At 36.1% G+C, this 13,358-nt stretch overlaps 2 protein-coding genes across 4 annotated transcripts in view; one reads left to right on the forward strand and one right to left on the reverse strand.

Moving 5' to 3' along the window:
• LOC120412766 (D-beta-hydroxybutyrate dehydrogenase, mitochondrial) overlaps positions 1-13,358 on the reverse strand; it is a 117,255-nt gene that overhangs the window by 45,933 nt on the left and 57,964 nt on the right. The window lies entirely within an intron of this gene.
• Positions 1,653-13,358, forward strand: part of LOC120412768 (elongation of very long chain fatty acids protein) — a 55,977-nt gene continuing 44,271 nt past the window's right edge. The window contains exon 1 of one of the 2 annotated variants that reach the window (XM_052708653.1): positions 1,653-1,970. The gene's annotated coding sequence lies outside the window, so the exon portion shown is untranslated. The remainder of the gene's footprint in view (positions 1,971-13,358) is intronic. The other variant, XM_052708652.1, reaches the window with a different exon arrangement.

Raw genomic sequence — 13,358 nt, forward strand, 5'->3', positions numbered from 1 at the left:
ATTTTTGTATTTTTGTATTTTTGTATTTTTGTATTTTTGTATTTTTGTATTTTTGTATTTTTGTATTTTTGTATTTTTGTATTTTTGTATTTTTGTATTTTTGTATTTTTGTATTTTTGTATTTTTGTATTTTTGTATTTTTGTATTTTTGTATTTTTGTATTTTTGTATTTTTGTATTTTTGTATTTTTGTATTTTTGTATTTTTGTATTTTTGTATTTTTGAATTTTTGTATTTTTGTTTTTTTGTATTTTTGTATTTTTGTATTTTTGTATTTTTGTATTTTTGTATTGTTGTATTTTTGTATTTTTGTATTTTTGTATTTTTGTATTATGTATTTTTGTATTTTTGTATTTTTGTATTTTTGTATTTTTGTATTTTTGTATTTTTGTATTTTTGTATTTTTGTATTTTTGTATTTTTGTATTTTTGTATTTTTGTATTTTTGTATTTTTGTATTTTTGTATTTTTGTATTTTTGTATTTTTGTATTTTTGTATTTTTGTATTTTTGTATTTTTGTATTTTTGTATTTTTGTATTTTTGTATTTTTGTATTTTTGTATTTTTGTATTTTTGTATTTTTGTATTTTTGTATTTTTGTATTTTTGTATTTTTGTATTTTTGTATTTTTGTATTTTTGTATTTTTGTATTTTTGTATTTTTGTATTTTTGTATTTTTGTATTTTTGTATTTTTGTATTTTTGTATTTTTGTATTTTTGTATTTTTGTATTTTTGTATTTTTGTATTTTTGTATTTTTGTATTTTTGTATTTTTGTATTTTTGTATTTTTGTATTTTTGTATTTTTGTATTTTTGTATTTTTGTATTTTTGTATTTTTGTATTTTTGTATTTTTGTATTTTTGTATTTTTGTATTTTTGTATTTTTGTATTTTTGTATTTTTGTATTTTTGTATTTTTGTATTTTTGTATTTTTGTATTTTTGTATTTTTGTATTTTTGTATTTTTGTATTTTTGTATTTTTGTATTTTTGTATTTTTGTATTTTTGTATTTTTGTATTTTTTTATTTTTGTATTTTTGTATTTTTGTATTAAATAGTCTTAATCTTTTAGTCTTTCAGCTCTTCCAAATCTTGTTCATCTTTTGTACCAACCTGCCTAGAGTTCAACGCCGTCAACAACTCAAGTTCTCACCAGCAAAGTGCAGTAGACACAAAGCCCCCGTCAATAGGAGTTGATCTCCCTCCTCCCTTGCACCCTCTGAAATGCAGTTTCTAGTAGAGAGCCTATATGGAGAGGCGAAATGTCACTCTCAGGGTTCCAATCGAACTGTCAAATCGGGGTTCCAATCGAGCAACAAGATCGTGTAAGAACAAGGTTGGAATCAATTTAAAATAATTTTGGCAAAAAAACGAGACTTATAACAATCACAAGTATTGTAAAACTGTTGTTGATAATAATCAGGTAGTTTTTGTTATGTTTGTGCTTGTTCGGTACAAGAAAAGTGCCAGCATCAAAGAAAAACTACAAGTTTTTCAACCTTAAATTTGAATGACTTTGGGTGTTTGAAATTTCTTCCAGAACATTTCATTTCCCTATGTAGGTCCCTAGTTTCTAGACCCGGCTTAGAAAAGGCAAGTCTTCTTTTGCAAAGCAAACTATCAACTGCGAGAGACTCGAATGCCCCAGGAACTTGGCTCAGTATGCGCTCAGCTAGTCTTTGGTGAAGACAGACCTGTGGGACAGCTCTCCGTCCGTGCGACGACGACGACGTCGGTTCTGAAGTTCTGAAAGTCTCGTAGAGTTCGAACGGAAAGTGCGTGCGCGATACAAGAATTTCCGGAAAAGAAAGTCGTTACGAAACTGCTGCCGGTTCTTGAAGTGGTGCGCGTGTGGAATTTGGCAGTTTTTGAAGTGAAAAACAAGAAGAAGATTAGTTGCCGGTGTTGGTCGAGAGTGTCGAGTAGCAGGTCAAGTCTTGGATTAAAACTGCCAGTTGGACGGACGATACCGGTTTGTATTCAACAAATGCTAAAACTTTAAAATGTTGCGAAATCTAGCTTCGGGGTGTGTCACCTTCTTGGAGAGGGGAAAGATTTCTTGAGTTGGTGGTGGCTAAGCTTGGAGAATTAAGTGCGTCGCAATGGAGAAGATCAGTTGATGATTACAAAGATGTTATATCTATATTATAAATGTCAATTCTTGTTAAATTCAAAATTCAACTCAAGCGAAACAACTGTTCATCGCCCTTCAAATACCACCCAAAATGCACTTTAAGCTCACCGATGCAAATATCCGAAAACAATTCTCATTAAAGCCTAAGAACCCAACGCAATTAAAGAGCATGAAAATATCCCACACACCCCCCAACCCGTGCCAAACAATCAATCTCACCCAGCAAATTTTCCACGTGGTTTGAGATTGCGGTTGCCGGCCCGTTCCGGTAACCCATGACAAAGAACCACGCTTTTGCACGATTAATTTCCTCCGACAAAAAAATGGAAATTTAAAAATTGCGACCTTCATCGGAAAAGCCACAACCCGTCACGCCCGATTAAGCCTAACCGCTCAATTGAGCTTTAAGAGAGGGTGGCTTTAAAGGGGGTAAGCCCAAGTTCAAGCAGCAAATTATTGCACAACAATGCCGGAATTGAGATGTTGAAACGATTCCCACTAGAACATGGCAAATTAATTCTCCGTGCCCCGTTAAAATCCAATTAAGGCTGTCATCTTCAAACTTAAGGAGTTTAGAACTCACAGTAGGTAAGAGTCTGTCGAGGAACTTGATAGTGATGTGATGTCGCTCTGATATTCCACCTCCTTCTATCGGGGATTAGTTTGCTGCATCGTGCAGCAAAGTTCTGAACTTCAAACGGTTGACGGGATGCAATCAACCTGAGGAAAGCCACGCGGATGCTCTCCAGGTTGATGTGCACTTAAACGGTTCACTTTGTTTGATAGTGACTTGACGGTTGACAGGATATACTTAAGAGCACTGTGTACCCTTTGCATTTGTGTTTATTGTTTGTTTTTATTTGTTGAAATTTGTTCAAACATTCTATGATTGATTGAATAATGCTAACATTTGAAAACGTTAAACAACAATTAGTTTTTATTTGGATGAAAATTTTTATGTACTTTTTCTATGACCAAAGAGGACATTTTGCTTCATTAGTAGAGGGTGACGATTCTCGGGATTTCCAATTTCCCGGGAATTTTCCCGGGACCCGGGAGTTTTTTTTACTATTGCAATTGTGCCAAAAAAATTACAAGAAAAGTAATAAATTTGTTTGGTTTCAATGAATTCAGTTACAATTAATTTATAGATATTCTATTGAAGCTTTATGTGTAGTAGCCTCATTATTTTGAGGAACTATATCAACCTTTTGATTATTTTTTCTGGATCTGCAAATACAAAATCAATTCTTGAACTCTTTAAGACCCAAAATGCCCAAAATTGTAGTTTATTTTTTTTACGAATCTTAATTTGCACTGATCTTACAAAAGTTGCACAAACTTGTTACTTGATTTTTGCTTTAAAAAAATAATATAGCTAATATAATGTTTCCCAGTATTTTGCAATATGATAAACAACGACTCAAAACAACAAATTAAACTGTCTTTTTTTCCTTATTAAGGTCAACTGTAAATATAAATTGAAGAAATATTTACAGTTATCAGGAAACCCCAAATGTTCACAAAAAAAAACTAGATTATGAGGATAAAGATATGGAAATTGAACTTAAATTGAAAAAATTTCTTTCGTCTTTGAAAAAATAATATTTGAAAATAAAACAAAAGATTTTATTTCTGGGGTGTAACTGCCAAGTATGTTTTTAGGTATATTTTAGGGTCCACATTTTTTTTTGGCTTCTCTTAATTATAGATATTGGAATTTGTGACACGTTTATTTCTGAATAAGAAGACAAGAGAAGCACAGGTTTATTTGAACTTGAACATCGATTTAATTTAAATTTTTATTTTCTTCATTTGTGAAAACTCAAAGAAATATTCTAAAAATATTCCAAGATTTTTTTAATGTAATTCTTTTTTTCATAAAAAATCCGCCTCATTTTTTTTTTCTCGGGTTTTAAGGCTATTTTGCGATCTTTTGCTCCATTTTTTTTTTTTTTTTTTGAGAAAATGATCCATTTCCCACTCTGAATAAAAATCAATAATCAAAACAAATAATTTTTAGGATTGTCAAGTTCTGCTTGAAAGTGCAACTTCTAAGCTTTTATAACACTTTCTTAACACTAGATGATTTTGTATATGAATGCGTTTTTTAAACGAAGGAATTTTCAAAAAAAATCTGAGCTTTTAGGATATTTAAATGTTTTAATAATTGCAAAATATTTTTAGTTTTGTTATGAAATCGCAGTTTCTATTCAAGGGAATGCAAATTTTATGAATATTCAAAACACACACAAATAATACATTAAACAGTAATTTGAAGTTAACTAATAACTGCTCAGTAAGATAAATTTATTTCAATAAATTTGTTTTTTTTGCACAGCAACCAAGGAAGTTGTTGTCTTCTTATTCCAAAATTGTTGAGTTTACGAACCCAATCCAGCAACAGTTTGATTTTAGAAATAGTTAAACTTTGTTGCTAATTGTGTTGAAGGCAATACTTTAGGGAATGAATCAAAAATTATATGGAAAGTTCCCGTAGTTTTGAAGATACAAAGTCGTCTGTAACTAAAATCATTGTGCAAAAGCTCTGGTTGATGTGCTCTGTTAAGACAAAAACGAGGACAGATTTTTTTTAAATTTTCTTAAGTTTTTTTTTAATTTCTTTATATGCATTATTTCTCTTATGTTTGCAAAGATACTTTTTTTATATCAAATTCAATGCAATGATCAATTCAAACATTTTGAGCCAAACCAACGTTTATGGCCCAAAGGCTCGTTATTAAAGACATTTAACTAACTAAAGAATATGCAGTATTACAAAACCTTTTTTTTGTTAAGCTCAAAAAGATGTTAATTTAACTATTTGATTGAAAAAGTGATCATTTGATACAAAAAACTAATAGGAATTATTTCTTTATTTATTTGAGCATGTGTCGTTCGACTTTTTGACACACTTCCCAATATTGAAAAGATCGAACAAATTTAAAAAATGCAAAAAAGATTCAGAAAATAAAGAACTCGTTTTATTTTGAAACCAAAAATTTATTTAACTTTTCCTATAGAAGACTTCCATCGTTGTCATGATTTTTCGTTCAAAGATAGAAATTTTGCGTGGCTATCAATATTTTGACAAAATTCCTTCTACAAGTTGTTTATAATAGTGCCCTACACATGCTGATCCATTTTGGTAACGATTATCTCATTCCTTGCAAAGTTATGGAAATCGTAATTAATCAATGATTGCCAACTAGGACGTCAATGATTGTACCATAAAATTATATAAATTTTGAAACACATTTGATTTAGACCAAAAATTCTTTCAGTGGCTTCAAGAAGGCAACAACCGCCACATTCTGATTCATTTTGGTGCAGAAAATCGTTAAATTGAATTCAATACAGAGTATTTTAGAGTGGCGACCAATTTTCTTTGAAAATGATCAAAGGCTTCACCTTAAAATAATGTAAAGTACCTACTAAAAATTGTTTTTGAAACAGCTTAGCAAAAAAGCTATGCTATGTTTATTCAAAAAAGTTTTCATATAAACAAAAATAATTTTAATCTTTTCGAATGAATAAATAAAATTCAAGATGTTTGCCATCCTATGTTGTAGTCACCATTTCGACTTCGAAATTTTTATGAGTTATTTGTACTTAAAAAAACGAGCATAAAGATTGAATGTGAGCTCTCTTGATCAATTTGAAAAGGAAGTGATCCAAAATCCTGAAATGTAAAAATTAATAAAAGTATGTAAATAATGCAAAATCCAAAATTTACTAATTTGTGAAATGGAATAAGCACCTACAACTGTGAATACAAAGAGACGAGTTGTTCCTTTTAATTCCGCTATATATTTTTAATATCTTGACAGATACGTATTTCGTCTACTACTTGCAGACTTCATCAGTGTTCTGTTCTCGACTGAAGGTTCATCGCTGGTGTATCCGTATTTGTAGTTACTGTAGGTACTACCTTCTCGTTCTTCTTTTGTGCCTGTATAGGTAACAGCTTAAACAGCCACGTTGAGCCGTTACCTGAATCCTTGTTGAGTAAACGTTTGTTGCCTGCCTTGAAGATTTCCAAACTTTCGGCGACAGCCAGCTTCGATGGGTTTGTGATGTGTCTTAAGATGACCGCGTCGCTAGTTGTGATGTTATGTTTTTCCTCGATGATGTGTTCGGTTACTGCTGACTTGAAATGGGGGACAAATCCTTTCCGTATTTCCTCCTTGGCAATTCTGACATATGTGTTTATATGCTCATCCAACCTGGTTTGCAGCAGTCTCTTAGTTTGTCCAATGTAGCTCATATCACAGTGGCCGCAGGATACCTCGTAGATGCCGGGTTTGCCTAAAGTCGGTATGGGGTCTTTCGTTGAACCTAAGATGGATTCCAACTGGCTGTTTCTACTGCTGAACACTAAATCGATGCCAAATTTAGCCAGTTTTTGTCGTAATGGGCGTGTTATCCTGTAGTCGAATTCTACTGCTGCTCTTCGTAGTGGCTCTACTGATGGCGTAAGGGTTGTGAGTGAGGTTCTGTGGAGTTTTCTTTCCTTCTTATCGATGATTGCTTGGATAGTTGTTCTGCTGTAACCGTTGATTTCCGCTGTTTCAAATATGTACTCCAATTCTTTCTGTTTTCCTGCTTCGCTGAGGGGTAAAGTTGTCATCCTATGTATGAAATAATGATATGCTGCCATCTTATGTTGGAATGAATGGTTTGACGTGGCTGGGATTGTTCTTCTGGTGTTTGTTGGCTTCCTGTAGATCTCGAAAGAAAACGAAGATGGGCAACCTGGTTCTCTTAAGATCAGGATGTCTAAGAAAGGTAACTTTCCTTCGACTTCCACTTCGTAAGTGAACTTGATGCTCCTGCGTGCACTGTTTATGGTGTCCAGTACCGTTGTTAGTGAATCCTTTTTTGATGATGCAGAAGACGTCATCTACGTATCTCCACCAACGTTCTGGTAGTAGGTTTTTGGTTTGTAGTTCGTGTTCCAAAGCTGCCATATAAACATCGCTCAGGAACGGTGACAGTGGGTTACCCATCGATGCTCCCATCCTCTGTTGATAGATGCGATCCCTGAACTGGAAGTAGCTCTGTTCCATGCATAATTTGACGAATGTTATATACTGGATCGTTTTTTGTCTCCATGGTTCTCCCTCGTATTGTGATTGCAGCCAATCCCGTAAAGTTCCTATTGCGTTGTTTACTGGTATGCTTGGGAACAGTGCTGTTACGTCGAAGGAAACCATTATTTCATCCTCTGCTATCGGTCCCGACTCTAAGAGCTCCTTTGTGAACACCTGCGAACTGATGATCGAACGGCTCGGGAAGGGTTTCGGCATACTCTTGAATTCCTCGACAAGCCACTTTGCGATCCGACTGGTTGGGGCATCCACTGCTGAAATGATTTCTCGCATCTCGTTGCCTGGTTTATGCACTTTAGGTAGTGCTTTAATCCTTGGTAGAGTTGGGTTCGGTACTCTCAACGATTTTACAGTTTTCCCAACCGATTTCAAAAGGCCTGCACATTCTTTGATGGTGTTCTCTACTTTGTTGACCATATCGATTAGCGTGTATCCTCGTTGTAGTGAATATTTTTCCCTGTTTCCGAGTTTCTCAAGAAGTTCCTTGTCGTATTCGTCCCGGTCCATGATTACTACCCGGTTTCCCTTGTCCGCTTTTAGGTAGTACACGGGTTTCTCCTTGAGTTCCTTCACTACTCGTACTTCGGCGTTGTCCTGGTGTTTTGTTGTTGCTTCTCGTATTAATTTGGATACCGTCATCCTGACGCTGTTGATTTGTGTTGGAAGGAGCGGGGGAGGTTTTGTCTGTTTTTCGTCGATGCTTTTAGCATTGATAACAGTTTCGATGTCGATAACAATGTTTTCCAGGTTTGGTTTTGATGATACCGCGTACTTAAGACCTTTGTTGAGTAAAGTTAACTGTTCTTCTGAAAAAGTTTCAGAAGAACGATTAACAACGAACTCTTCTAAGGGTTTAACTACTGGTTTCGTTGTAGGGGCAGTGTGGGAAATCAGTTGTCGGAATTTGTTGTCCAGTATCTTGCGTTTCCTTTCCGATTCGCACTTCTCGGCTACCTTCACTTTCGTCAAAAAGGCTTCGAATTCGATGGGGAATTCTTTGGCTAGTTTCAAATGAAGAAAATGAAGAAAATCATCGCAGGTATCCACAAAGACATCGCCTTCTTGAAAAAATGCGTCGAACACCGAGTTACACCAACTAGCCACAGGATTAGGACGAAGGGTCATACGGACAGCAAGATCATCCGGAGGGTGGAGTTAGAGCTTGTCAAAGAGAGCATCAAAAAACTCTACGGTAGACTGAGTATCAAAACTCTCGAATGCTATTCACTCCATCTGAAACTAGCCAAAGAATTCCCCATCGAATTCGAAGCCTTTTTGACGAAAGTGAAGGTAGCCGAGAAGTGCGAATCGGAAAGGAAACGCAAGATACTGGACAACAAATTCCGACAACTGATTTCCCACACTGCCCCTACAACGAAACCAGTAGTTAAACCCTTAGAAGAGTTCGTTGTTAATCGTTCTTCTGAAACTTTTTCAGAAGAACAGTTAACTTTACTCAACAAAGGTCTTAAGTACGCGGTATCATCAAAACCAAACCTGGAAAACATTGTTATCGACATCGAAACTGTTATCAATGCTAAAAGCATCGACGAAAAACAGACAAAACCTCCCCCGCTCCTTCCAACACAAATCAACAGCGTCAGGATGACGGTATCCAAATTAATACGAGAAGCAACAACAAAACACCAGGACAACGCCGAAGTACGAGTAGTGAAGGAACTCAAGGAGAAACCCGTGTACTACCTAAAAGCGGACAAGGGAAACCGGGTAGTAATCATGGACCGGGACGAATACGACAAGGAACTTCTTGAGAAACTCGGAAACAGGGAAAAATATTCACTACAACGAGGATACACGCTAATCGATATGGTCAACAAAGTAGAGAACACCATCAAAGAATGTGCAGGCCTTTTGAAATCGGTTGGGAAAACTGTAAAATCGTTGAGAGTACCGAACCCAACTCTACCAAGGATTAAAGCACTACCTAAAGTGCATAAACCAGGCAACGAGATGCGAGAAATCATTTCAGCAGTGGATGCCCCAACCAGTCGGATCGCAAAGTGGCTTGTCGAGGAATTCAAGAGTATGCCGAAACCCTTCCCGAGCCGTTCGATCATCAGTTCGCAGGTGTTCACAAAGGAGCTCTTAGAGTCGGGACCGATAGCTGAGGATGAAATAATGGTTTCCTTCGACGTAACAGCACTGTTCCCAAGCATACCAGTAAACAACGCAATAGGAACTTTACGGGATTGGCTGCAATCACAATACGAGGGAGAACCATGGAGACAAAAAACGATCCAGTATATAACATTCGTCAAATTATGCATGGAACAGAGCTACTTCCAGTTCAGGGATCGCATCTATCAACAGAGGATGGGAGCATCGATGGGTAACCCACTGTCACCGTTCCTGAGCGATGTTTATATGGCAGCTTTGGAACACGAACTACAAACCAAAAACCTACTACCAGAACGTTGGTGGAGATACGTAGATGACGTCTTCTGCATCATCAAAAAGGATTCACTAACAACGGTACTGGACACCATAAACAGTGCACGCAGGAGCATCAAGTTCACTTACGAAGTGGAAGTCGAAGGAAAGTTACCTTTCTTAGACATCCTGATCTTAAGAGAACCAGGTTGCCCATCTTCGTTTTCTTTCGAGATCTACAGGAAGCCAACAAACACCAGAAGAACAATCCCAGCCACGTCAAACCATTCATTCCAACATAAGATGGCAGCATATCATTATTTCATACATAGGATGACAACTTTACCCCTCAGCGAAGCAGGAAAACAGAAAGAATTGGAGTACATATTTGAAACAGCGGAAATCAACGGTTACAGCAGAACAACTATCCAAGCAATCATCGATAAGAAGGAAAGAAAACTCCACAGAACCTCACTCACAACCCTTACGCCATCAGTAGAGCCACTACGAAGAGCAGCAGTAGAATTCGACTACAGGATAACACGCCCATTACGACAAAAACTGGCTAAATTTGGCATCGATTTAGTGTTCAGCAGTAGAAACAGCCAGTTGGAATCCATCTTAGGTTCAACGAAAGACCCCATACCGACTTTAGGCAAACCCGGCATCTACGAGGTATCCTGCGGCCACTGTGATATGAGCTACATTGGACAAACTAAGAGACTGCTGCAAACCAGGTTGGATGAGCATATAAACACATATGTCAGAATTGCCAAGGAGGAAATACGGAAAGGATTTGTCCCCCATTTCAAGTCAGCAGTAACCGAACACATCATCGAGGAAAAACATAACATCACAACTAGCGACGCGGTCATCTTAAGACACATCACAAACCCATCGAAGCTGGCTGTCGCCGAAAGTTTGGAAATCTTCAAGGCAGGCAACAAACGTTTACTCAACAAGGATTCAGGTAACGGCTCAACGTGGCTGTTTAAGCTGTTACCTATACAGGCACAAAAGAAGAACGAGAAGGTAGTACCTACAGTAACTACAAATACGGATACACCAGCGATGAACCTTCAGTCGAGAACAGAACACTGATGAAGTCTGCAAGTAGTAGACGAAATACGTATCTGTCAAGATATTAAAAATATATAGCGGAATTAAAAGGAACAACTCGTCTCTTTGTATTCACAGTAATGCATTCTGCTAAAACGCTCAACCAAACCACAAAGCACCTACAAGATTGGCACTGAGATGAAAAAAAACTTTGTTTTATCACAAACAAAAAAATCTTTTTAAAAGCCGACTCGGTCTTAACCAGGTCCCGGCACCAAAAAGGACATAATAAAAATAATTTTATGAACAAAAAAAAAATTATTTTTTTCAGATATCATCCCATGTTATTTTTTTAGATAAGCGGCCTCTACTTTTAAAATATAAGTTTTTATTAAAAAGCTATAATTTTATCTATTGATATAATCAACATTATTCTTAACCGTCCTGTTCTCCTGAAAACGATATCAAGAATACGAATAAAACCACTTTATTTAGCGTTCTATTAGCATTTCATCTTAAAAAAAAGTCTTGATTAAGTATTACTCGGGATCCGACGCATGGTCGTTTCTTGTTCCTAGCCGAACTTGACACAACAAAGAGGACTTTTTCAGCCGGTTTTTTTTTCTCATCCAAGGAATTGAACCAGTTCACGCCGAAGTGAATGTTGTTACAATTCCAGAAACGAGATTCGCGAACAATGAACTTTTTTATGTTCTGCACATTATTTTCTTGCAAGCCCGTTCAGGATAGGTTGGTTGGTCGGTGATTTTCCAGGCATTATTTATTCGGATTCAGTATCGACGTCGTAAAGCTACTCGCACTGCGTAGTGCTGGTATTTTATTCCCACGAGGAGGAGCAGGAGACTTCTAGAAACTGCCTCCTACCGCTGAGTAGCAGCAGATCAAGTATCAATTGTAGTGCTACGTCACAATAATCTAAGTTTGAATGTTTAATTGAGATGAAATTAATTTCATTAGATTTGCTAATTGGCTGGTACGCTGTTCTGGAGGTTCGCATTAGAACTGGTGAAGGTATGGAGCGACCTAGCGTTGCTGAGTTAAGGCAGTTCTAATATTGAAAAAGACTTAACAAATATTTTCTATACGTCACATTTTGCAGAGTTTGAACATCATTTAAAAAGGGCTTGATTTTGTTCAATTTGGCTAATTTGTAAAAAAAGAAAAGGTAGACAAAATTTCATCCAAATATAAAAATACAAAATATAAATTCAAGAAAAAAAAGATTAAAACAGTTCAATTATCAATTTTGTGAAGCAAGATTTTTGTTCTGGAAAACTGTGTAATGAAAGCAAGTTGAATAAACTTTTGCAATGCAAAAATCCAGTGCTGTTAATCCATTTGAGTGCACAGAAAGGTTATCGGCAAAACACCTTCAGATAACTATTTACCCTTCGCTCTCCTATTGCACTTGTTCGTTCAACTTAAGCAAAACGTATTTTATTCAATATTAGAGTCAAGCAGCGTGAAATTAAAATTCTTTGCTGGCATTTGATAGTTGTAAAATGTGTAAAATAGCGTTATAAAGTTGTCGTTGACCTGCTGATTTTTAATAAGCTTTTTTTTATATTTTATGATCTTTTAACCTTATTAAATACTGAGTTTTTCTCACGTTACATTACACTTTCAGAATCATTTCGAGCTATCGACAACCTTGAACAACATCCCACAAAGGAAAAACTGATCCAAAACTAGTTTCACTCACGTATCTCAACATCCTGTTTCTGGCTCATCTCAAGAACCCAGATGTTTCTTCCCGGTTCAAAGTCTCCTGAAACCGATCCATAAAGCCGAACCGGTTTTCCGCTTGATTTCAAAACTTTTCGTGAAACGATCCTCCCCGTCATTTGAATAATTTTGCACACCCGGGACACGTCTAGTCGCAAATTTAAACTGGTTTTTCAAAATTCTGACTCCTCTTCTTTTGGGCTGTTGTTGCAGTTTTTGGCAAAATTTAGCGCGTCTCGAAAACCGGACCGAACATTAGCGATTCAGGTTTTGCGAAATGTGACTGGAGACTAACAGTGAACAGAACGCAGTTTTCGCTAGTTTTAGACAGAAATTTGCGAAAAAAAATCGCTGCAGTCGGTGATAAAATGGGTTTCAAATTCGGCTTCTCAAAGGTTGCGGCAGTCTAAATTTAGTAGACTTGCATGTCACGAAGGCAGATCCTTTGAGTTGGTTTAACGATTGGCAAATTTTGGGATGCGAAAGTTTGCGAAAATTTTCGAATATTAATTAGTCAGAAACTGGACGGTTTGACGTCAAACGGATGGTTTGCCAATTTTATGGGAATTTAGATTTGGAGGTCATCTTGTCTTTTTTGATAATGACCAGGATTTATCAATGTGTCTTTTTATTTAGACTTTGGCTCTGACTTCTCACTTCTGACATCTGACATCTGACTTCTGTCTTCTCACCTTTGGTATCTGACTTTCTGACTTTCTGACCTTCTGACTTTCTGACTTTGTGACTTTCTGACTTTCTGACTTTCTGACTTTCTGACTTTCTGACTTTCTGACTTTCTGACTTTCTGACTTTCTGACTTTCTGACTTTCTGACTTTCTGACTTTCTGACTTTCTGACTTTCTGACTTTCTGACTTTCTGACTTTCTGACTTCCTGACTTTCTGACTTTCTGACTTTCT

The sequence above is a fragment of the Culex pipiens genome, chromosome 2 (genome assembly GCF_016801865.2).
Source record: "Culex pipiens pallens isolate TS chromosome 2, TS_CPP_V2, whole genome shotgun sequence".
In the NCBI taxonomy this organism is placed as follows: domain Eukaryota; kingdom Metazoa; phylum Arthropoda; class Insecta; order Diptera; family Culicidae; genus Culex; species Culex pipiens.